This window comes from Anguilla anguilla, chromosome 1 (genome assembly GCF_013347855.1).
Source record: "Anguilla anguilla isolate fAngAng1 chromosome 1, fAngAng1.pri, whole genome shotgun sequence".
NCBI classification, from domain to species: Eukaryota; Metazoa; Chordata; class Actinopteri; order Anguilliformes; family Anguillidae; genus Anguilla; species Anguilla anguilla.
The window spans coordinates 73,856,826-73,881,451 of NC_049201.1; the positions used below are offsets into that span (position 1 = coordinate 73,856,826).

The 24,626-nt window shown below is 38.9% G+C and overlaps 1 pseudogene; it reads right to left on the reverse strand.

Moving 5' to 3' along the window:
• Nucleotide 1: 1 nt before the first annotated feature.
• On the reverse strand, nt 2-17,306 carry LOC118230814 (annotated as a pseudogene).
• Nucleotides 17,307-24,626: the final 7,320 nt, after the last annotated feature.

A 24,626-nucleotide genomic window follows, 5' to 3' on the forward strand; every position in this document is an offset into this window, starting at 1 on the left:
TTTATGTTTCCATTCTCTTCCCCCCCCCCCCCCCCCCCCCCCCCCCGACACGGTCGCTCGAGAAGTTCCGTGGCGGTAGCATGGTGTCGCACGCAAGGGAATTGTTAAAGCGTAGTTCTGAAATATCTGTGGAAAATGTTATTGTTTATGTTTCCATTCTCTTCCCCCCCCCCCCCCCCCCCCCCCCGCCCCCCTGCATTTGAAAATGAAGACTCCTGAGTTTGGCCATTACTGCTCGGGTGACCCTTACCTTGCATGCTTACAAGGATGAAGATGTCCCCTCCTTTGATGAAGCCTCCGTCCCTCATTTCTTCCACGGTCCTGAAGTTTCCGTTGCCAAAGCCATAATTCACATAATATGACTCACCATACGAGTCATTGAATAAGGTTCCACCGTTCCGAGGGTCATCCCATAGGTAACCTAGTGATGACAAAGATTGCAGATAGTATTCTGAGCTGATCGTTTTTTCAAGATTATTACTTTGGACCTTCAAGTGTCTTGCAGCTGAAATGCCAGGCATTCAAGGAAATAAATATTTTTCTATGTTACTTACATGACAGAAAACAGTCCGAAATATTTTCATTGATTAAATGGTATTGGTATGCAGGAGATTTTGTTTTGCTGGATAGCTGAAGATGTTCAATGACTCACTGTATGGTGATGTGGGATCAGTAGTGAAACTCATTTGCCTGGACATGCGCTGCTGGATGTCAGGGTTCTGGTCCAGCATTAGAATTGTGATCTGGCGCCAGGAACATGGCCACTGCAGTCGATCATCATTTTCCCCTGACACCAAGCGAACAAAAACCCCGGTGGAGTCTGGTCTCAGATAGGCCACAATCTGATACCCGTAGCCATCCGTGGAAAAATATCTTGGGCTGTGGAGGAATGTGTTGGCAGCACTGAGCTGCTCCACGTTCCTTATCTGCCAAGTCTGATGGGGACACTCCGTCTCGGACAAGTTGATGTCATCAATGGAGAAGCCGCCAATGGAACTTCCTTCTCCTTTTCGCCCCTCAAATTCCACCAGAAACGTCTTTCTGGCGTTCAGAGGCACGTGCTGGAGCTGCCAGTACTCAGCTGGTGGGCCTGATAAGAGACAAAAGAAAATCGGTTTTTGCATATTTATAATGATAATTTCATCTGTAGCATTGCTAGAACGTCCAGGTTTTTGATTGTACAATAAACTATTCTCGCATTAAATTAATTTTGATTAGGTATGGACCAGGAATCCTATTTTCAGGCACATAGTAACACTACGGGGGAACAACAGACAATCTTATTGGCCATTATGCTTAAATGCTTAAACTTAAAAAATAAAGAAAAATGTAAACAATGGGGAAATTTCTTTAGAAGATTTGGTTTGATTGTCACTGAGGTGGTTCATGAACTACCCTGTCAGCCTACGGAGAAAATTAACCTAAACCAAAACCAATAAGGCAATCTTTACCATGTAATCTAAAACACAACAATTACCTGTGATCTGCCACATAAGTCTCAGATTTCCTGTGTCAAACTCATTGTCAAATTCTCTTATCCAGATGTTGAGTTGATCAGACTCATTTCCACTGTGGTAGTAGTAAAACTGCAGGCACTGTACAGTGCAATTTCTCCTGAGAGTCAACTTCCTGGTCTCCATTTTGGCTCTGTCTCCTTCCACACCATTGGCTGTGCTGAAGTGCATGAAGATGTCTGAAGGGGGTAACAATGCTGGGTAATCAGTGTTGAACATATTTATGAAAACCTGACACTCAGACATGATCCTGCACCATCTAATTTGTCACTTAAGTGGTCAATTCCAGTTGATTAATGTAAATGTTACATACCTGTGCTATTATTTGGAGCTGAGGTACTGGTTTCATTGGAGGGAGAACTTGTTGGTCCTGCCAGGAAAAAAAGGAATTTGTAAAATAAAAGGTAATAAAATAAAATTATAAATAGTAGCTCTGTTCCCTTAAGGACTATATATAAGCATATTCAAATCATCGCTATTTTCAGGGATAAATAAATGTAGTGTAATGATAACCACCTAAAGGTTGATAATCGAGACGGCACCCTAGACTGTAAAAGTGGTAAAGTGCTGTGGTGAAAGGTGATGTGTTCTGCCAGTGTGTGATTTGCTAGATTCTACGAAGGCCATTTTGTTTTCATCTCTTTTGTATACCTGTATATATGTGCTCATACCTGTGCTATTATCTGGAGCTGAGGTGCTGAATTCATTGGAGGTAGTGCTTGTTGGTCCTGGCAGGAAAAAAAAGAATATGTAAAATAAAAGGTAATAAGAGATAATATTTACAGCCCTTTTCTCCTAAGGACAATACGTAAGCAAATATAAAGTGCATTAAGGTGATGTGGTCTGTCGGTGAGGGATTCACTGGATTCTGTGAAGGCCATTTTGTTTTATAACAGACAATCAAACTTAATGCTGGATAAGTGATTAATGGAAAGGTTGTTCTGCCTCTACTGGGAGCTGGAGTGCTAGTTTCATTGGAGGGAGCAGCTGACGGCCCTGACAAGAAATAAATAATGTAATACCCGTACAGCTGAACAAAATGCAGTCGCCATATTTAAATGAATAAAAAAATACAGTAAATAATTGCAAGTTTAGATGAACGGTAGCAATAAAAAAAAAGTGGTAGGCTATAGTAAGGAAGGGTCTCTAGGGTGTAGAAGTCCTTTTGTACCTGCAGAAACCCCCAGACTGGTGTGACCGGAGTGGGGGCCAGCGGAGGTGAACGTCTCGCTGCTCCAGGTCAGGTTGCTCCTGGAGCACCGGCTCATCTCACACGTGCCGTTCTCAAAGCTGCACCGTTCCAAAAGTGCCACGGAGGACGCTGGAAGTATCGTTTGCAGGGACACAAAAGGTCAGCGACGTGTCGACGCACATGACTAGGTTCACACCATTTTACATTGGGTCAGTTCAATCTGTGAATCTATGCCTCTCGCTAGCTGTGTGGTACCAATACCTGGTCTGTCACTGTCTGGAATGCGTGTTTGCACACAGAGTGCAGTTTGGGATCATACATTTTACTGGGGTGTAAAAAGCTCTCAAAAAAAAAAAAGAACTGCATGAGGCTATGGCAAGAATGACATTTTCCATGGTGATTGAGACCAGGGACGGTTCTGAACCACTGGGCGCCCCCTGCAGACCGAGGCTAGAACTGGCTCTGACTGTCATAGACACATTCAGTATAGACTGTGTTAAAATGTAAGTATCTTGGAAAGTGTAGTAATATGTGTAACTCATTCAAAATCATGGAAACGTGAACATTTTATTATTACATTTTAAAACTAGCCTAAAATGGGGCGACATAGCTCAGGAGGTAAGAGCGCTTTGTCTGGCAGTCGGAGGGTTGCCAGTTCGATCCCCCGCCCGGGGCATGTCAAAGTGTCCTTGAGCAAGACACCTAACCCCTAATTGCTCTGGTGAATTCGAAGCATCAATTGTAAAAGCGCTTTGGATAAAAGCGCTATATAAATGCAGTCCATTTACCAAATACAAAGATACACCAGTATTTTCATGTAGATATCCACTATCTTCGGTCAATAAGTCACTAGTACAACACAATTAGCCCCCTTTCCGGTCTTCTCACTTACTGCAGTTGTAGAGTCCGTTGAGCTCCACCATATCATAGTGACTCATGTCCAACCTCTGTCCAATCCTATTCTGAAACTGAGGCAGCTTTGTGATGATGGTTGATCCGTTTCCGTTGCTAAAAGCCGTAGTGTCCGTAGTGCATTACGGAGTCGTAGTCGTACGGAGTACCTTGTGTGGTGGTCTCATTTTGAAACTCCTTTTCGAAGTTGTGCTCATTACCTGCAGAACACAAACGCAATGCAGCAAGAGGATATAAGATGCATGTGGTGTTCGCGTTAAATTAGATTTTAGGTTAATGCAACAATTTAATGTTTTGACTTTTGTTTTGATTTAAATGCACAGAAGTGAGAGGGCACTTGATGGGCAGGGGCTGTGTTTGAGCTATAGCTATTTGAGTTCATATATATGCTAATGTTATGTTAGCATATATGCTACTGCTAGTTGTTATGGTTTTACTGTAATTTTCTTGATGCCTTCTTACAATCATTCTGGCCACATTTTGTTCACGTTGTTTTTTTTCTTGCTGCTTCTATAACTATTATTCATATCATGGATGTGTCACACAAGCCTTGATCCTGTGTGACAAATAAATAATTGATAGAGAATGGTAACTTACATGACATTACAATATATTACATTGCTGACATTTACCAGACACGCTTATCCACAACCATTTACAACACAACACAAGATCTGAGACTAAGGTACAATAATTCCGGGGGAAAAGAGGCAAGTGGACGAAGAGCAAGGTTGTTAACGACCCTCTTGATCATTAAACTGAGTTATAAAAGCAAAAACAAAACTATCCAATTGCTCATTAAACTGCAGTGACCAAACAAAAAAGTCTCTAGCTGAAATAAAAGGAACAGAACATATCTTTCTGTCATGAGTTCTCGCAGATAACCACCAGAGGCCACCTGTTTCCCTTTTCCTTGCATTCTGTCTCTCATTTGAGTTAATTGTTTGTGATTATTACATTATTGGATCTCGTTTATTTTTCACTTGTCGGTTTGTGTAGGTTATTGTCTGCAGGTGTGGCCCTGTGTATATGTTCCCTGTTTCCCTAGTGTCTCCGCTGAGTCTTTGAATGAACTTGTCTAGTTCGGTACAAGCCCTTTGTGATTCCAATTTATTGTGTATTTTGACTTGAATATGCAAGTAAAGATTTGGATTTTTCTCCCTGGCTTCTAAGTTTCTTTCTGCACTTTGGTCCATACCCTATAGTTTCCATTGTGACAGTATCAAAAAATGAAATTAATTCTTCAGTCATACTGACTCTGTCCTTCATTATTCCGTAACTGGCTTCTTTAACTTACCCTCTCAGTGATTCCATGAAAAGCTGCTTTACAGTATAGCTGCTGCCTCTGGTTGGTCAGACTGCGCCTTGGAAAATGCTAACAACCTCGCCTATTGCTAATATGCAATTAAGTGCTTTAAAGACGTAAAATGTATTTGTGCTGTGAACTAATCCAGGTTCAGGAATGCGCGCTGAATTTGATTTTACATGACATCAATATTTTCATGCACTTTTTTCAAAAAAATGATCCGGTTTCTCTGCTCTGCTTATCAGGCTTCAAAGGGCCTAATTAAGACTCATTAAGGGCTTAAATAAGGAGCATAAATATGGTCACATACGCATATGAATGTGATCATGGACAGAACAATCAATCAGGAAGATGGTATAGCTTCTAGTCTCATGCATAATTTGTTTGCTAGGAACAATGCATTTCTCCTACATTGCACACTCACGGGCTAATCGAGGCAATGACGGTATTGAAAGGTCTAAGTTGGCCGAAAATATTAGTTTGTGGAAACATTTGAGCTGTGCATGGCTGCTATTTATCCTCATGGGGTAATTTACGGCAAGTATGTAAGCAAGCTGGTCTAACTAAAATTTGAAAGCATAGAACACTCCAAATAACCCCGAGAGACACGAACCTTTCATGATGTTTTCCCACACAACTGTGACATGGTCATCTCTGTCGTATCTAGATTGCTCATGCCAGAAGCCTAGAGCATGTAGCAGTTCATGCTCAACAATAGCAATGTGATCGCAGTATTCTCCAATTGAAAGAATCTGTCCTGTTCTGCCAGGAGTATTCCCAACATAAGAAAAGCACCTGAAAGGAAGACGCAAGAGAATCTGAATGAAAAACAGGTACTTGTTTACATCAAAACCCATTTTAACCATATAAGGCAAAAGATAATAAATATGTGATTAGAATGTTCTTAACTGAACATTCTCATGCTTATGTAACAATCACTAAACAGTAGAGTTTTAGGACACTGACTTAGAATGTTGAAAAAACATTTTTTTTAAACCTACTCTTTCAAAATATAACGATAATAAATGTTACCCTGCATCTTTTTGGAACGATATGTAGTTTTTCTCTGTGTCCTGTAGCTTGAAATCGATGCATGACTTCAGAGCAAACTGGTCAAATGCCCTCAGGATTACCCCTTTAGCATTTATATCTGCAGTGCAAAATGAGACAGAAATTAAAACAGTAGAACTGGAATTGATCTTAGATAGCATGTGCAGGAAGAATGTTACTGAGGTATGTGTACTGTTGGATTCTGGGTAATATAATTATAATGGACATATTTTCCAACACAGCAAAAAACAAAAACTCTGCCACCCTTGGGGTATTTCTGGTGTTGTAAATCCATCCATATTGGGCTCCTGACATTGCAGCCGGTTTAGTTCTAACAGTTTTTTCTGCTACTTCATCTTTTCATATGTTTTGCCCAAAAGTTCTTTATTGAAAGCGGAGATTTCGCACTATAGTCACTAGATGGTAGTTCTCTGAGGCTTTTTATGGAGACTCTGTGAATGCATTTTTTTTATCAGTTCACTCACCAAGGCCAGCATCAAGGGTGTAGGGCACTGGAGTCTTCCATCGGTACTGATTGTCTGAAATTGCGCTCCTTGCACTACTCTGAAATCAGACAACAGCTACTTCAGCCCCGAACTTAATTTGGGAACTGTGGTGCTTTATTAAAATCAGTCTGCATGTCAAAATAACGAAAAAACTGCCTGTGAATAATTATGTTTTGGTTGAGGAAGCGATTCTTTGTATGAACTTTTTCTGACCAATCTTTGTTTTGCCTTGTCAATGGTTTTGGAAAAAACCTCTATCTGATTTTCTAGATAGGGGACCATAAAGCTCAGGTAAGCTCAAAGAACCTGTTTCTGTGTGTGTGTGTGCGCGTGTGTTCAGGTGACCATGTACCCGTTGCATAATAAAAGTGCCTTTGTCTGAAGACTTTTCTGTGAAACTCCTATTTTTTTGCCACAGATTGTCACCCCATCACAGGACAGTGCATGTGCGTATGTGCCTCATGATAAAATGTGATATTGATCTCACATATGAGAAACTGTATCTGCATGTTAATGTAGGAAGAACCACATGAAATGGATAGCCGTGTTTGAAAAATTACCCATAATCGATGCATTCTATGATTATAATTATGATTATGATAATGAGTACAGCAAACGTCTTTCTGTAGATATAACAGGTAGGCTGTTGAATCTATATTTTTATGGGTTGTGCTTCAGGGAGAAAAATACAGTGTAATTAGCATGATGTACTTTGGTGATAATGTATGTGTCAGGTCATCTATTAGAAAAATCTCCACTGGAAAAATGTGAAAACATACCCGCAATATGTCACCCTCAAAAAGGTTCAGGCCTTGTCCTGAAAAATAGAAATGTTCACACAATTTAAATTTGACATATTTCCTGCAGAATGTTTGCTTGGCTTACTGTTTTTTATCTTAAGATTTTGTAATGTTAGCTGAAACAAAACTCCCGGTGTTGTCTCTCAATTTACAAGGTAAGAATGCAAAAAGTAATTTTGAGACATATAGCTTGCAATAGGCTAATTCAGTTCACTTCAATTTTCATACTGAGCCTATTCATACTAATGCTCATTGTGTAGTGCATGTGTGCTCTGTATGCCCTTGAGAAACCATTGAAAGTCATGTATAAAGCTATTCCACCTGTTCTCTCTCCAAAACTCCATAGTACTTACAGTAGACAGCACATAAAGCATTTACTGTACACACACGTGGTGGCCGAACCTGTTAGGTTACTTTACATTCATGCTACTTTTTTTTTGTTCGCTACCCTTTGTTATTCAGGATGAAAATGTAATCCAGTAATTTTCATTTACAGTACAGGCAATATTAATATGTAATGCCAGTTCAGTTCCATTAATTTAACAAATCATTGGCTTGACTGTACCTTGGTTTATCTGATGGACGTCTTTATCCTTAACTTCTACAGTGTCTGTTGAAAAGAGAAGAACGGCAGCACACCAATCATTTGCTATTAATACAGCAATGAAGAAGATTTTATTCACACAGGGCCTTCCTTCCAAAAATCGATCAAAAAGCAAAAAAAAAAAAAGAAAACTGAATTGGAAAAAAAGCTGTTGACGTGAATATATTTCAGATATAGTTAATAACAGTAAGTGTGTAACAATCCTAAAGTGATGAACAAAAAAAAAAATCTTTCATCTCTTGCACTGAACAGCTATTTACCAATAAGCAGTAGTGCTCACCTGTAAGGTTTGGTCCGGGCTGGGAACACAAACAGAAAGATAAGAAAAGCAATACAAATATAGTTAAAATTACAATAGAATTGCTATTTGTGTGTGTTTCTATACAATACATTTAGGGCTGGGATCATTTCCAACCAAAATGTTTTAGTTTTTTTTTTTTTTGTTACAATGCAATAATACAAATTCTTATGGCAACTGTGAGACTCCTTAGCTTGCAAAAAGTCGTGTGAATTAGGTAAATGATAAAGCTCACATGAGTTTTATGCTTTTACTTGAGAGAAAAATATTTGCCTAATGAGAGCATATTTCAGTGCACTTATACCTACCCTGGACTGGGATTGTTTCACTATCAAGCCCACGAAGAGAAAAATAAAGAAATGCATTCTTCTTTTTGTGTAGTGCTCCTTGATGTAGTGCAGCTTTTAACAAAGAAATAAACAAATGAATAAATACAATTTGTTGACCATGTCAACATGTTGACATTGTACCTAATTTGCTCTAACACATTATTAAGCTAAAATGAATTTGTGGTGAAAGCCTGACTCTCTAGACATCTGTCTTTCTAGGAGTCTAGGAAATTCTAGACATTTCTCTGATACTTTTGTTATGTTATAATTATAGTATAGGATTATTTCATGATTAAATGTTCATCATCAGAAAGTATAGACAAGAACCCAGTGGCAGCTTTCTGATATCTGAGTGCCAAAATTAAAACATTTACCCAAAAACTAATATGTGGATATTGAGCCAGAACTAAACTGCCCATGTCCCACAGCTGCTGAAATATTAAAACAATTCCAAACTATTAAGCTCAGTGTCACAAAAGATACTGCACCTGTATGCTGGTTGGAATGTTCCCTCGTTGTGGGGAGGTAAACTTCAGACTAGTGCTGGTCGCTCTTCGACTGACCACATCTGTTCACAAGCAGAAGGAAGTGAAAGAGTATATATAACAGATTTTACATCCTTGTGAGAACAATAGAGAAAGGGGAGGGATCTTATGAAACCAAATAAACAAAAACCTTTGATTGCTGAAACCCGATAGTGCAGTCACAAATTGGACAGGTATGCTTTCACATAGCCAAAGAGGCAAGAAGATGTCAATTAAGTGTAACACCATCCCTGTTACTTTTATACTAGGATGTTGGTGTTCTACGGACTTCATCATTGTCATTACCGTTTTATTAATTTATTAGTGATGTTAATTCACATCCCAAGTCTATGTCAGTACATACGTGTAGAAGGGTGATCTGAGAAACTTGATATGTTATAAATAGTCACGGTAAAACAAATTGTATGAAACGCTTGTGAGCTAAACTGCGCATTCCTTCCTCAGGCTCCTTCACACTTTGTTAATCCTGCCCTGTAAAACCAGTTTCCTGAGGTATGTAACAGCTGTTAGGAGGTATTTGAAACTCACAATTAAAAGGTCTTCAACAAAAAAATTAATAAATAAAATAAAAAATGGTTGGCTATTCCAGCACTGGTGGAATATACTGAACACTGCTATGCTAATTATACTGTTTCACTGCAATAATGAATTGAGCATCCTTGAAATGTTATTTTCATTTTGTTCCATGGTTAACTGATGGAAGCTAACATCATTGTAACATCAACGCCTTACTGTGCGCCATCCAGCTGAGGTGCGTGATCGAAGTTCCTAGCACTAGCTGGACCTAATCATTTTTGGAGGACTTGTCATGGTTCATTTGCTTTAGTTCTGCTTTAGTGGTATTACATATACTCACAAATCTGGGGGTGTTGTACGCCAGGTCTGGCACTATTACTTACATAATGTAAGTTTATTCACCACATGTACTGTATGAGTGATAGTTGCTTTGGATACAAGTTTTAAGTTTTTTTTAAGTTAATTTAAAGCAATAACAGATGTGGTTAGACTGCCATAAAGCACAGAGCAGTATGTACAATGCAGATGCGAGGAGGCCAACACCAATATAGCCATTTGTGTCTAGGTGCTTAAATTCTCATTCATTTATGCACATACACCTATTACAAGGTTGCAGTTATTACCCTTTATGGTAAAATTTTGGCAACAGGATGGTAAATGGCAACATGTTTTACGTTTTTTAAAAATCTAACAGCTTGTTATGGATGTAATCTGTATGTGTTCAGGTTTTCGTTTTTTTGGAACTGATTCAAAATAGTAATATGCATTTCTGATTAGTGTTGTGTATTTCCTGGCTGGTCTGGGAATGTTGTTCACCAAGTACGATTATGCACTTCCGCTCGCATGCACCCTAAAAATAATTTCAAAATAATATTCCCATTTCAAAACCCAAAGAACGTTTATTAACGAAAAAATACAATTCCAGAAAAAGGTTTTCAGCCTCCATTATTATTTTCGGGATGCTAATAAATTCACAGATATAAATTATCTTTCAGATTTCAGTAATGCGGTTATAAGTTCATATATTCAACATTCTGTACTCATATTCAGTATCTTAATCAACCTGACATGTATTTTTCAAGGCAACGATCAAAAGTATATATTTACTTGTGTCCAATGTTTTTCCTCTATTGTAGTCAATGGTTTGTGTCAGATTTGAGAGAGCATGTACCTTACAATAGTATGCATAATGCCTATTTAATGTTACTTGGACCTGTTGATGGTATTTAGTCTAAAAGACGTTTGTAAAATAATTTGCCCACTTGTCAAGAACATGGGGAAGGACGACTCATCAGACCATTTTTTAGACTTTTTTCTCTGTAGACCAGTGCCTATGGTTTTTTCACCACTGGACTCTCAAATGTGCATTTGTCTTTATAATGAGGGGTTTATGCACTGCAACCCTAGTATAATATTCCTTTCTATGTAGTTGTCGACAGACTGTACCTGCTGATGCAGTCTGAGTACGTCCTGTATCGACATTCTCAGTCACCAGAGTTTCTTTTCTGTTTTTCCTTACATATTGCACTAATTTATATTGTGTTTTTGACCACAATTTCTGACCCTATTTACTGATGTCTCTCCCATGTATCTAAATACAGATGTCACTTTAGTCACTGTTCCTATTGAAACCCTAGCCTGTTGAGCAGTCTTTGTGACTAAAGCTCCTTCCATCTATGCACCAATAATGAACCCTCTTTCAAAGTCACTTGGATCTTTTCCGCTTGCCATCTTGATCCAAAATCAAGGTCAAGTGGGCCTGCTCAGAATTGTATATTAGGATGTTAATTGCTTAATTGTATCATGTAGTACACCTGTATGGAATCATCTGCATTTGTTATGTTTCTCCACTCATTTATTCAAGTTTTTCACCCGTCAGTATATTTAATGTTACTAGGACTAGTTGATGGTGTTTAGTCTAACAGAAGTTTGTAAAATCATTTTACGTCACATTTTTATTTATTTGGCATACGCTTTTATCCACAGCGATATAAATATGTGCATACCAAAGGTCGTTGGAACAGTTACGAAACACAGGTCTGCCAATGTACAACACTCATTATGTAACAGTTATTCATAGCCATTAACACCTTAAGTCCAGTTCACACAGTAAGTGTATGTTAAACGAATTGTGAAAACATATAATAGTTTAATATAATATAATAGTTGAAAACATGAAATAGTTATGGAACAGTTCTTGGCTTGCTCTATGTGCAAGAGGTGCCAAAACACCTGGAAGATAAGCTGGTCCTAGTTTTTCCTGTCTTGTACTTTCTCAAGAAATATGTTGTTCAACCTCATTTTCAAGTGCAAATTTTTCCTGGTATTAGCCTGCCGACCAATCACTGAAATATGAGCCTGTGAGTTGCATCAATAATTGTATGTGATCATATTTACTGATAGCTGTGTTTTTACAGGAACTCATCTATCTCAGCTAAAAGCAGAACAGCAAGTTTGATACTTGACGCAACACATCCATGAGCAAGAAAATTATTTCCTTATATACACCTTTAAGCAAGAAATACCGCAAACTATTTGATAACCAACAATGGTATCAAATTACAGTGGAAAGTTCTTTCAAAAAAGAAAGACATAGGGATATCAAACATGGGGTGCCAAATGTTAAGAGAAACACAATGCATTTTTCTGTGTTTCTTTCTCTGATTTATGTAATTCATCACTCAAAAAAGTATTTGTGTACTGTTGGGAAACAGACAGTTTTGTGTATTCTGCGTTTGGGAAGTTTCCGCTGGGCCCCAGGGGGGAAGGGGGTGAGCCCCCCTGTTGCATTCAATTTCAATGTGAATGGTACCTGTTTGAATAGGTAGGATGGATTTGAATTTGAATGGTCCAATCGGAAGGAAGCACAGCCTCTATCACCAATCAGAGGCAGTGCTCCCTTTCAACAATATAATTCCACAATATGCAAATACCAGTCTACTGGAAACTGTATAAATCTGATCACCCACCAATACTATTTTGAACTTCCTTGCTGAGTTGTTCCCGTAGCCGGCTGCGTAATAAATCTTCCTGTTTTTACTACAAACTTTTGATCTGCTTCTTCCTGGGCTAACGGTCATTTTGCCTGTTTTTGGTAACATCCTGATTCCCCTACAGTATCATCACATTTTCAAACTCATAATAATAATAATAATAATAATAATAATAAACTTTATTTGTATAGCACTTTTCATACATGAAATACAGCCCAAAGTGTTTCACATTGTAGCAGATCGAAATTAAAAACACAGATAAATTAAGATAGTAATAAAGGCATAGATAGAGGCATTTAAGGTTCATGAAAAGAGAATACATAAAAGATTTGAAATAAATGATCAATTAAGATGGTAAAAGTGCATAGATAAAGAATAAATAAATACAATTTTTAAAAAGTGCATAAATAAATGCCTTTAAGGTACATGGAAAGAAAATACATAGAACACATTAAAAAGTAATAAAAGTTCAATAATTAAGAGCAAAGGCAGAGATGGCCCAGAAAACCGTGGAACAAATATTTCATTAAAAGCCTGCTCGAACAGGTCAGTTTTTGAGCAGTTTTTTAAAAATGTTCACAGAGCTTGCATCTCTGATGTGTCTGGGTAGGGTGTTCCACAGTTTTGGGGAGTGACAGCTAAAAGCGGCTTCCCCACTCGTTTTGTGTAGCACTTTGGGAATGGTTAAAAGATCAGCACCTGAGGACCGGAGGGCTCTTGTTGGCTGATACGAAGTTAGAAAGTCAGAGATGTATGTGGGTGCTGTGACATTTAGAGCTTTGATGGTGAGTAAAAGTACCTTGAAGTCAATTCTAAGTGAAACTGGGAGCCAGTGCAAGGTGGCTAGGACAGGAGTGATATGCTCACTCTTTTTGGTCTTTGTTAGAAGTCTGGCAGCCAAATTCTGAATGAGCTGAAGTTTCTCTATTGATTTTTTGGGCAGTCCGGTGAAGAGGGCATTGCAATAGTTTAGTCTGCTAGTAATAAAAGCGTGAACTAATTTCTCTGCATCCTTTTTTGTCACCTTGCTAATATGGGCTTTAAAATTTAAGTCGGAATCTAAGATGACACCTAGGCTTTTAATTTCTGGTTTGGTTTAGGGAGTGAGGTCCCCGAGCTTACTAAAAAGGGGTTCTCTCTTAGATTTTGGTCCCAGCAACAGTATCTCTGTTTTATCCTCATTTAGTTTTAGGAAGTTGTAAACCATCCATTTGTTTAAAGCCGCCAAACAGGCAGTTAGCGAGCATAGGCCATCTGGGTCGGGCTCCATTGGTTCAACAGAGATGTATAGTTGGGTGCCATCGTCATAACTATGAAAGTTTACATTGTACTGGTTGATGATGTGACCTAATGGAAGCATATACAATGAGAATAGCAGGGGACCAAGACAAGTTCCCTGAGCTACGCCAAAGGGTAACTCATGTTTTATAGATATGTAGTCGCCCAGGCTAACAAAAAATGTTCTACCAGTTATTTAGGTTCGAAACCAGTTTAGAGCATTTTCAGAGAGACCAACCCAGTTTGCAAGACGGTCAATTAGGATGTTATGTTTAAGATATAAATGAAAATTTATTTTTGGCGAAATATTTGACATTTAAAAATTATTTTTGTGATTAATTAAATATGAAGTCCACTGTTAAATATTGGTTTTAATACAAATATTTTTCACTAAATATTTATTTGTGCAATAAATATTTAAGATTTAAATTAAATATTTATTATTTATTAAATATTTGTTTCTGAAGCAATAGATATACGATCCAGGGTAAATATTTTATTTATTTATTTTTATTTATTATTTTAAACTTATCAAATTTATAATTTTTCATATTTAACATTTAAGCTATATATTTAGGACATACTTAGCCTAGGTTTATTTATCATGACATTTAAATCCAAGAAAAAAGACTCATATTTAGACAAAATCTTGGCAAACGTCCTATTTAGGCTAAATTTTGGGTAACAAACACAGAAAAAAACTTATTTTGCTTTACTTGACAGTTGGAACGCCGTAATCGGATGACTGATAAAATGAAATCTGGCACTGAAAAAGTCTGTATGTCTGTATTCACAGTGTAAAAGTTATCATTCTTAAAATACCATTGCAGGGTTACATTAACTGGCATACCTCAGTTTCTCTGTCCCTAAATCCCCAAACCCAAAGAAAGGTTAACCCCACCACCACCACCACATGAAAAGCAGCCAGCAATAGGATAATTTCAGTCGCTCTTGTTCTTTATTGTAAAAAACAGTGTGTTGTCTGGCTATTAGCCCACACAATTAGCCTGCAAAGTAACACAATCAAGGTAAATAAATTCAATCACATCAGCCTCATTCATTCACGCAGTGTAGCCTACATAGACCTATTACAAGGTTGCAATTTAAGAAAAACTTAATTACATAATCACTGTGGCAACATCAAGAAATTGAGCAGAAGGGAGTGGTTATTTGAAGACAATAGTTCAGCAAGATATTTATTTATTTATGTATTCTGCTTAATTTCCTCAATGTGTAACAGAGAGAAACAGTGTGACTCCATTGGGGGGCTGCAAACAGCTGCAGCAGAGGTACAGGTACCTTGCATTTCATCAGCAGATGTGAAAGACATGCTGCCTCTTACTGGTCAGAATAATGACATTATATTTGAATTTTTGCTTCAGCTTGTTCAATTTTTTATTTTTATTTTTTATTGCCTGTGGTGGTTTTGGGGCACCACTGAGAGTCCTTATACTCGTCACCTTGAGAAACAAACCACTTCGGCCTATTCACTATTCCAACCTGATTTAGCAGTAACCAGCTACATATTTTTTGTTTTAGCTCTCTTTTTTGTGCACCGCTCAAATACTTTCTTAATATTTTGGAAGTAGGCCTAGCTAGTTAGCAAAACCGGGCAACATGTTGCATGTATGTTTTGAATGTGATAGCTACCCATTCAGTCTGGTCAGCCCCAGAGGGGCGGGTTCTACTTGGGTTAGACCAGGCGTGATTCGATGGAGCCGTGAGAGACGGGCAGAGGGCCCCAGAATGATGCAGGCCATTGGCTACTCAGGGGCATCTATTCACACTGTAGCCAATAGTGGCCCCCTATCAAGACTCCAGCAGAATCCTGCTTGTTCAGTCAAATACACACACACACATACACACATACACCGGCAGGGGCTGCGGGGATGTCTGCTACACCAGTGGATACATTCACCAATTATAGTTAAAAGTTTACATTTGGATGGAAAAATCAATGTTAATTGTCTTCCAGGGTAAAGCCACGCATCCTCCAATGAGTTTGCCTGGCATCGCTCTCCTCTTCCACCGTCAGTTGCTTGTGAGTGTGTTTTTAAAACAGTGTTCGTGACATGTACGGTATATCGATACTTTGGAAAAAAAAAACCCAACAAAGCTATAATTAATGAGTCATCCTAACAGAACTATATGGAATGGGGAACTGAAAGTTGAAATCGAAGACAGTTTCCATGTCAGATCTTTTATCTGATTATCGCACCACATTCCCCGTCTTTTGGGTAGCTCCGCCCACTTGCCTTGCACCACCAGCTATCCCAGCATGCCTTATAGATGCAAAAACTCAGGTCCCATTGAAATGAATGGAGGCGATTACAAATTCCCTTTTTGACGGAGAATGTGCGGCTTCACCCCAAAGCCTAAACTTATCCATGCCCTCGCTTACCATGTGACAGCGCTATAAAAATTGATTGCCTGTAAAAAGATTTTATAACATTGAGGAAGCAACCTGGATGAGAGCATCTACTAAATCCATAAACGTAAATGCAATTGTACATCTCAGGTACAATATGGCCTATCTTCAGTTGGTTCAAAATGCTATGAATCCAAACGCAACAGTGGACTTTTCTATTCACAAAAAAAAAAAGGACTGAAGCTGTTGTAGGTATTTGTCAGGGCTCACAAAAAGGATTAAGACCCAGGCACAGAGAGGACTAAGAGAATCCGGAGAGTAACATAAGTCTTTACTCAGTAAAAACAAATAAACAAAAAAAGGCAACAGGAGGTAGAATATCAGTAAAACAGGGGGACCTTCAGCTGAGCCAACCATGCAAGAGATCACAAAGACCAAGCCCTAAACAAAAGAAAAGAAAACCAGGAACTAACATGCACAGTGAGACACATGCAGACAATCACAGAAAAGACTGTATGTGCGGAATGTCAAGATAATCAAGTCGATTATCCAACAATGACAAATGATCAACAGACACCAGACATGAAACACAGGGAATTCAAAGGAACAGGGTGAGAAGGAAAACAGGGCATTTAGTGGTCAGAAAAGTGTTATTTGCATAAGAGAATAGTTTCCGGGCAAAAAAAAAAAACCTGTTGCACAGCTCCACACATCAGATTTACCCATAGAGCCATTGGCTAACATGTTCATAACCACAATGCAGACGTTCCTAAATGCTTCGGTGAACAATCACAAATAAACACATGATATGTGCCACTCGGCATTTTGTGGTAATTTGCTACATCAGGGATGTCATAAAACTGTTTGCACTTATGATATGTAATGGCTTCTGAACAAGAACATGTAGTAGGCAAACAAAATCTTTGGATGCCAAAATCTCAGCCAAATTAACACAGTAACCATTATACGCAGGTTACGCACCTACATTTACCTTACCTCATTCTTCTGACAGGGCTGTCCTCTCTGGCTTCTTCACATGGGTTACGACCCCGATTTAAGGTTCCAGATTTTGTTACTGTGGACGTGTGATGCTCCATTAGGTCCCTCAAACAACTGCCCAGCTTAGTAAAACATTTAACAGTGTATCGTAATAAACAAGACCAGGTACGCAAAACATTTACAAAGATGTCCGGATACAGGAGTTCAGAGGAGGGTAGATGGTGGTAAACACAGGTCCTGACTCAGCACAGTATATCACAGTATATCAATCACAATCCATAAAGTTCTTAAGGTAATGGCTCCTTATAATAAATGTAATGATAGTTCAATATAACCTTGTACATAACACCTCCATAAGCCCTATGCAGACATTCCTAAATGCTTTCATGAATAACCAGAAATAGGCACATGATGTGTTCCACTTGGTTTGTCATGGTAACGTCTCGTCAGTGATGTCATAACACCATATGGCTATTTGCGGTTTTTGAAATATAAGAATTTGGAAATGATAATGTGGTCCATACGAAGGTATGTACTGCTTATGAAGAAGTCATATAGCTTTTATAAAGGGCTGTTGAAAGTTACCGTCCTTCAAATGAAAACAAATGCATTTGAATGTTCTCCCTCTGCCCTCTGTTCATTTTTCTTACTCATACCATCATGCTGTTACCGATAAATTATTTTACTAATCTGTCCTACTGTCACTCTTAAAATGAGTACGCAGGTGTTGTAAACTATGGAATCAATCATTAATTTGTCTGTTGGGCAGCATGTGAGGCTAAAGCCTTGGTTCTTCTCTTAGTGATGCACTTAATGTCAGGTGTGATCCCGGGCCTGCTTAGGGAACAAAGTGAACAGGGTTCGCAGTGTGAAGTCGAAATTGGGCCCACGTTCCCCACTGTGCCGGCGTTTCCTAAGCTATATCATGTATATTTTCTGAGTTCTCTTCCAATAGGCGTATACTGTATTGCTTGTATAGCACCTGCTTAGAGTAGAATTGTGGTGTAAGTTTTAGCAGTATTTTTTGTTGTTGTTAGCATTTGTGCACAGGCCAAAATTGATAAAATCATTTCAGCTCAGGGGCATGGTTTGGAAAATCCTTCAAGTCCTGCCAGTCCTTAACTTCCCAGTAGAGTTGATTGTTCCGCTCAATAAACAATCCGCCAACCTGACAAGTCACGCCACTTCCTTAACCTCCCAGTAGAAGTGATTGCCTGTAAGCGTTTCAGAAACATCCATTTAATTACATTGTGTGACTTCGCCCATAACTCTTCTGCAATTTTCCAAGAATATTTTGTTGTTGTTGTTGTTGTTGTTGTTGTTGTTGTTGTTCACCCTCAACTAAATCAATTAAATGACAGCAGTACTGAAATAAAGCCTATTTTGAAATGTTGTCTGTAAGTCTAATCTGAATGAATCTATAACTTCTCAATTTTACAACATTTGTGCCTTTTTTGTCACTGTATGTCAGTCCTCTGAGAAATCTCGCTGAAGCCTGACAGTTAACAACACTAGCAGATTTTACTTCTTTAATACTAATGTTTCTCCTCAGAGATCCTGCAAATAGATCTTTGCAGCAAGGCGACAATCTGAAGCACACCAAAATAATTGTTTTGCAATGGCCATCTCAGTGTGAAGACTTGAACCGATGGAAGGGTGGGGTATAACTGGAGGGCTCATTCGGTACAGCCTCGAGGCCTGGGATGGAACGCCAATGCCAAGTGTGGCCGGTGGCTCCACAGAGGGTATGGGAGGGTTCATTTGGATAGGGGTCTACGATCATCGCTCTCTAGCGGCCCCTGCTGGTTGATCGGGTGCCCGTGGGCTGCATGTTGCATGTGAAAGGTCTTCCTCTGACTCCACTCTGATTAGCAAGATTAGCTGTAGTGTGCAGTGAGTTTTCAGCAACTGGAGACGCCACATATCTGTTCTCTCCCGAATCGGCGGTGGGGTTTTGCGCATGTACACGGCGGTCAGTTGCAGGTGATTCGAAATTCAAAATCAACCCCACGTTGGCCGCCAAATTTATTTTTAAATAATGATGATAAAATCTTCTGCCATGAATTGAAGATGGCAGACCATAGACTGAATGATGGAAAGGATTGGGAATGTCTCAGCTGCTTCTTGGCCAGCTGTATGTCTTTGCATAGTTTGTGTGCAAGAAAGTTATGAAAAAGTGTGTCATTTGATTTATTTCAATCAAATGTGCTGGAGTACAGAGCCAAAACAACAATACAACAAAAATTGTGCCTTTTTGCCTTATTCTGTTACTATTATAACTACATAGCTAGGCTGGCAATCGGCTACAGTACAGGCCAAAAGTATTAGTCCGCCTGTAGTTTAAAAAAACAAAAAGAATTAAGGTAGAGAAGAATTCTGTTAATATATGCACATTCATTGAATAACTAACCAAAGTACAACGATTTTTTTAATTATTACCTACAATAACACTAAGATGAGTACCTAAAAGTAACCTTAGACATGACTTTCCTCAAAATAGCCTTCTTTGGCTTTAACTACAATTACATAGGAAGGCAAATATCTTGTTGAGCAAGAGAAACTGCACCTACAGGAAACAACTAGGCTGAAACCAATTCCCCTGACTACAATGAAACGGCAACTGGAATATGCAGGGTAAAAGGGTATGGAAAACTATTTTTTTTAATGTTTTGGAGGTCGAAATTGAAAAAAATGTTTGTAGTTTAGTCTGTAATTCATTATATGCACATTTATAAACTGACTTCTTCTACACCTAAGGAGTTCTTTTTAACACAGGTGCCAAATACTTTTGGCCTGTACTGTACATACTGGAGCTACATCAAGTATTAAGCAATACATGGTCCTATAATTAGCTATTTTTCATCTTATATTGCATAGAAAGGGGAGGTCGGAAAGGTAGCCAGCTTCTGAATTGATGAAAAAAGGTCTTTGACTAAAAGGTCATGCTTGCAGTGAAGCTATACCAATGAGATCAGCAATGAGATCAGCTTCCTCAGAATTGATGTCTGCATACCATAATTTCAAATTGTCTGATTCATCTGATCAGTTATACACATTTTCACTATCTGGATTTTATTCCAATGCTTGAACGACCAAGAACGCATGACGGTATGTGGCAGTCAAATCGCTGACACAGTCCCGAAGGCTAAACAGATTTAGTCACTCTGTCATTTTTGGATATGTCGCCAGACAGCCAGTAGAGGTCACCCCAAGACTAAATACAGCTTGCTTTTACTGCATGCAGGTTTGTTAACATGTTATTGAAGACAAGCCCAAATCAAAATACACCAACACCATGATACAAAACTAAGAAGCCAAAACCTGCCAAAATTAATACATGTGGATTTAAATGTAAGAATGAAGCTATTTCTGTTTCATTGCAACACTCTCTACATTTTATATTAATCATTTATTTTGCCAATTATTCATTCAGTCTTTACAGTGTTTATGTTTGCTTTTGAAATTACTTATTTATGTGTTGATTTCCAGAGGTAAAGGCCCTGAAAAATAAAATCTGGGGTTGGAGTGAGGAGGATGGGGGAGCCTGTCCCAGGGCACACTGCCTGCCGGGGGCCGAGGACGTACCCGGTGAAGAAGACACCTTCCAAATCCAACTTACCCTTAAACACAATTTCGTTGAAGGGGTCATAACAGTGATTCTACTTCCGGGTCAAACACTGCCACCTGGCTCGGGTGGTTGAGGTGCTATGTGGTAAGGTGTGCACTACTCTGATTAATCAAATAATAACATCTTCCCTCATTCTTTTTAAACTTCTGTTTCATACTGTGAAACAGGATGTTGTATGTTTGGCATTGCCATAGTTTGCAATAGATGTCATGGGAAATTGTTTGTTATAATTCGTGGAGCGGGAAGTGCAGATGTCATGGGAAATTGTTTGTTATAATTCGTGGCATTCATGATTCAGAAATGTTGTGTAAGCATATTTCCCTGCAGTATTGTTCCGGTTATGGGTTCTTTTTACCCTGCAGATATGCTATCACCGAAGGCGAACTAACCGAATAAAATCTACTTTATATCATATATTTATTCCCTTATTTATTTCCATGTGCAGAGAAAAAAATGAGGTAAGACCCATTTTACTGTATGTATGTTACTATGCTGCATGAACCATGGCCTAGGCACTGAATGTCCTGTAGCATATTAGTGATAAAGTGCTAACAAAAGGCATCATAAACATATATTGATCATAAAGTACAATATGATCCTCCCATTGCTCGGATATTGTACCTAACAATGAAGCACAGACAGGCTGACCACACATCCTCTTTTTCACAGATATTTCACAATTTTGGGACTGAAAATCTGTGTCTGGGCAGGATTCCAAAATTCCTAAATTATCCGGTTATGTTTTGCTCATTTCACAGACTGTACATAAACAGATAGACTGGCATTATGTCCATAATCCCCGACCACCCCTCACCTCTTTTTTTAAATCCAATATGTTGCCATCCTAACATAAACAACCAACAATAAAAACGATTGTGTTTTTATTACAAGACTTCATTTATGGAAAGGTGAAACAGCTTGGGTATGTATAAGATAAGATTAAGACATGTCTCTATGTCCTTTTTAGTTTTGGCTGTGATGGCCATCATCACAGTTGTTATCTTAAGATAACTCAAAGGTGAGAGTTATGATGTGATCTGGGTCATAGTTTTCCACTTCTAAATCCACACATTATCTTGCAGTGTAGAGTATGTGCTAAGCTCTCTGTCTGTCTGTCTGTCTCTATCTCTCACTCCCTCTTTCTCTAACAATTCTCAGTGCCAAGCATACAGCGAGTATTGAATGATTACGCTCTCATATAATAAAAAAATCTGAAATGTTTTTACAAAAAGTCGTATTTACGAATGCAAAGAATAGAAGCATTAGAGAGCAATCCGCTTGCTGGCTTAATCATAAACATCACACTCTCCCAGTGTCCTGGCCAAATGCCATTTAATACAAAACCAAAGCCAAGCGTTTGCAAAATGATGCATCACAGTTCAAGCAAGTTGATGATTAGTTTGACATTAAAACCAGTATTGGTAAGTGTGTGTTCATAAATAAATGTAAAAAATAAATACATTTTATACAGTCAAATTTTCAGATTTTTTGCATGTTTGAAATTGAAAAGCTGATTTATACATAAAATAGTCTCCTGTTCCTGCAGAATTCTTCCACTTTTCATGATCTGTAAAAAGAAATAAGTAGACAGAAATCCATCTAACAGAGCAGCTATACATACCTAAGCTAGATTTTTTGTACAGGTGTTCACTGAAAGATCATCAGTCAACACATGCAGTAGCAAGTGTCCACTAGGGGGCAGAAAAGCCTTCATGGTCATTTTCAGACACTCTTGTGAGGAGACTGAAAATAAATGGCGGTCCAGATCACACAATTTTATGTACTTACATATGTATACACATACACACACAGAATGTCTCTAGAGTTAACAAAAAATGGCATGATAAAATAAAATAAAAAGCCAATGAGCGGAAGTTCTGTGCCAGAAAAACCTTTGATAATGAAAGAGATCAGAGGAGACTGGGCAGGCTTGTTCAGGCTAACAGGAAGGCCACAAATGCACAAATAACTGCTTATTTAGAACATGGGGCAGAAGGGCATCTCTGAATGCAAAACACGTCGAGCCTTGAAGTGGGGGGCGACCTGCCTTTTGTCAACACTGCTGGCTGGAGAAAAAAAGGGGGTCATAACCAGAACTAGACTGGTGTACCTAATAAAGTGGCCGTTGAGTGCATATACTCGTCCTGCATTTCTGGAAAAGCTTGGGTATATATCAGATATATTAAGATATTGATATTGTCATCATTAGTGTTCTCATCTTGAGATAACTCAGAGGTGATAATCATGCTGTAATCTGGGTCATAATTGTCCATGTCTCCATGCACACATCATCTCGCCATTTAGAGCAACGTTTCCCGACCGGTGTGCCGCGGCACTCTGGTGTGCCGTCAGGCAAAGTCAGGTGTGCCATGTAAAAAATCCTTTAAAAAAATGTTAATGTTCAAATGAATAAAAAAAAAACTTTAATTAACAAATCCCATTCACAAAAGCCAAAATAGATGTCATTAAAATGCATATCGCTCAATTAAAACCCCAAAAGAACATTTAGGCCTACTGTTCACATCAACGTCAGTACGCCATCCGCTGTTTTTTTCAGGGTGTTTATTTTTTATGCTTTTGAGAGTGGTGAGCCATGCAATTCTGTAAATTTGGAAAGTGTGCCGCGGAAGGACAAAGGTTGGGAAATGCTGATTTCAAGTATGTGTAAAGATCTCTCTCCTCTCTCTCTCTCTCTCTCTCTCTCTCTCCTTTGATTTAAAATATGTATAACATTTAATAGCACAAAGCTTGGATGAAGACAATTTTACAAATTCTGGTGAAGAAGACGAAGAGGCAACACGCTGTGTGTGAACTTCGATCAAACAAAGAAGGAACTAAATGTCCCAAAGGAAGAAATTCTGACCCTCCTGATAAAATCTCAGTCTCCCAATCACAAGCCTGTCGAATTCCTTGAAAGACACTTCAATTCGAAGAGCACACAGTGCCCCAAGGGATTCTGGGATGAATGCCACAGGTTTATTTGCAAAACAAACAGATCGTGGTGCCTGTTCATTATCCGTCTGTCTCTGCCTGGGCAGCTCAGAAATCTACCCCACTCCTCAGCAAAATCAGATGTGCAAAGTGACAAAGGCCACCCTTTCGCTGGGCATTTTATCTGCGTAAAAACAATGTGGGCCTTGGGGTGACTACAAGTGTGATCTTGTTGAAAGCAAACCTCTTGTCTTCAAAATCCAGGAGTGCTCGCTCAGTCCCACCTACGCATTCCTCACTGACGGTCCGCCACTGCAGATTAGAATGCTTAATGGGGCAATGTAGCTCGGAAGGTAAGAGCGTTTGTCTGGCAGTCGGAGGGTTGCTGGTTCGATCCCCCACCCTGGGCGTGTCGAAGTGTCCCTGAGCAAGACACCTAACCCCTAATTGCTCCCAACGAGCTGATTGGTGCCTTGCATAGGCAGCCTTTCACCGCTTGTGTGTGAGATTGTATGGGTGAATGAGAGGCATCAATTGTAAAGCGCTTTGGATAAAGGCGCTATATAAATGCAGTCCATTTACCATTAATCACCCTCCCATCCACAGGTTATACTGCAGGGTGCTTAATCTGATAGCTGTTCCATAATGGCTTTGTATTGTTGTGTGAGATCCCAGTGGGTTTGAGTGGAGTCTGCCAGTCTGTCACTCTCTGATTCGACACGTTACAGTGGCAGACGTGACTGGCTGCTTTGAAAAGTTATCATTTCTCAATCAGTTGTCTTGTCTGGCAGACTCCTATCTTAGATGACTTACTGCAAGTTGGATAAACAGGCAGAGGTCCATGTTGGCTACTGGAT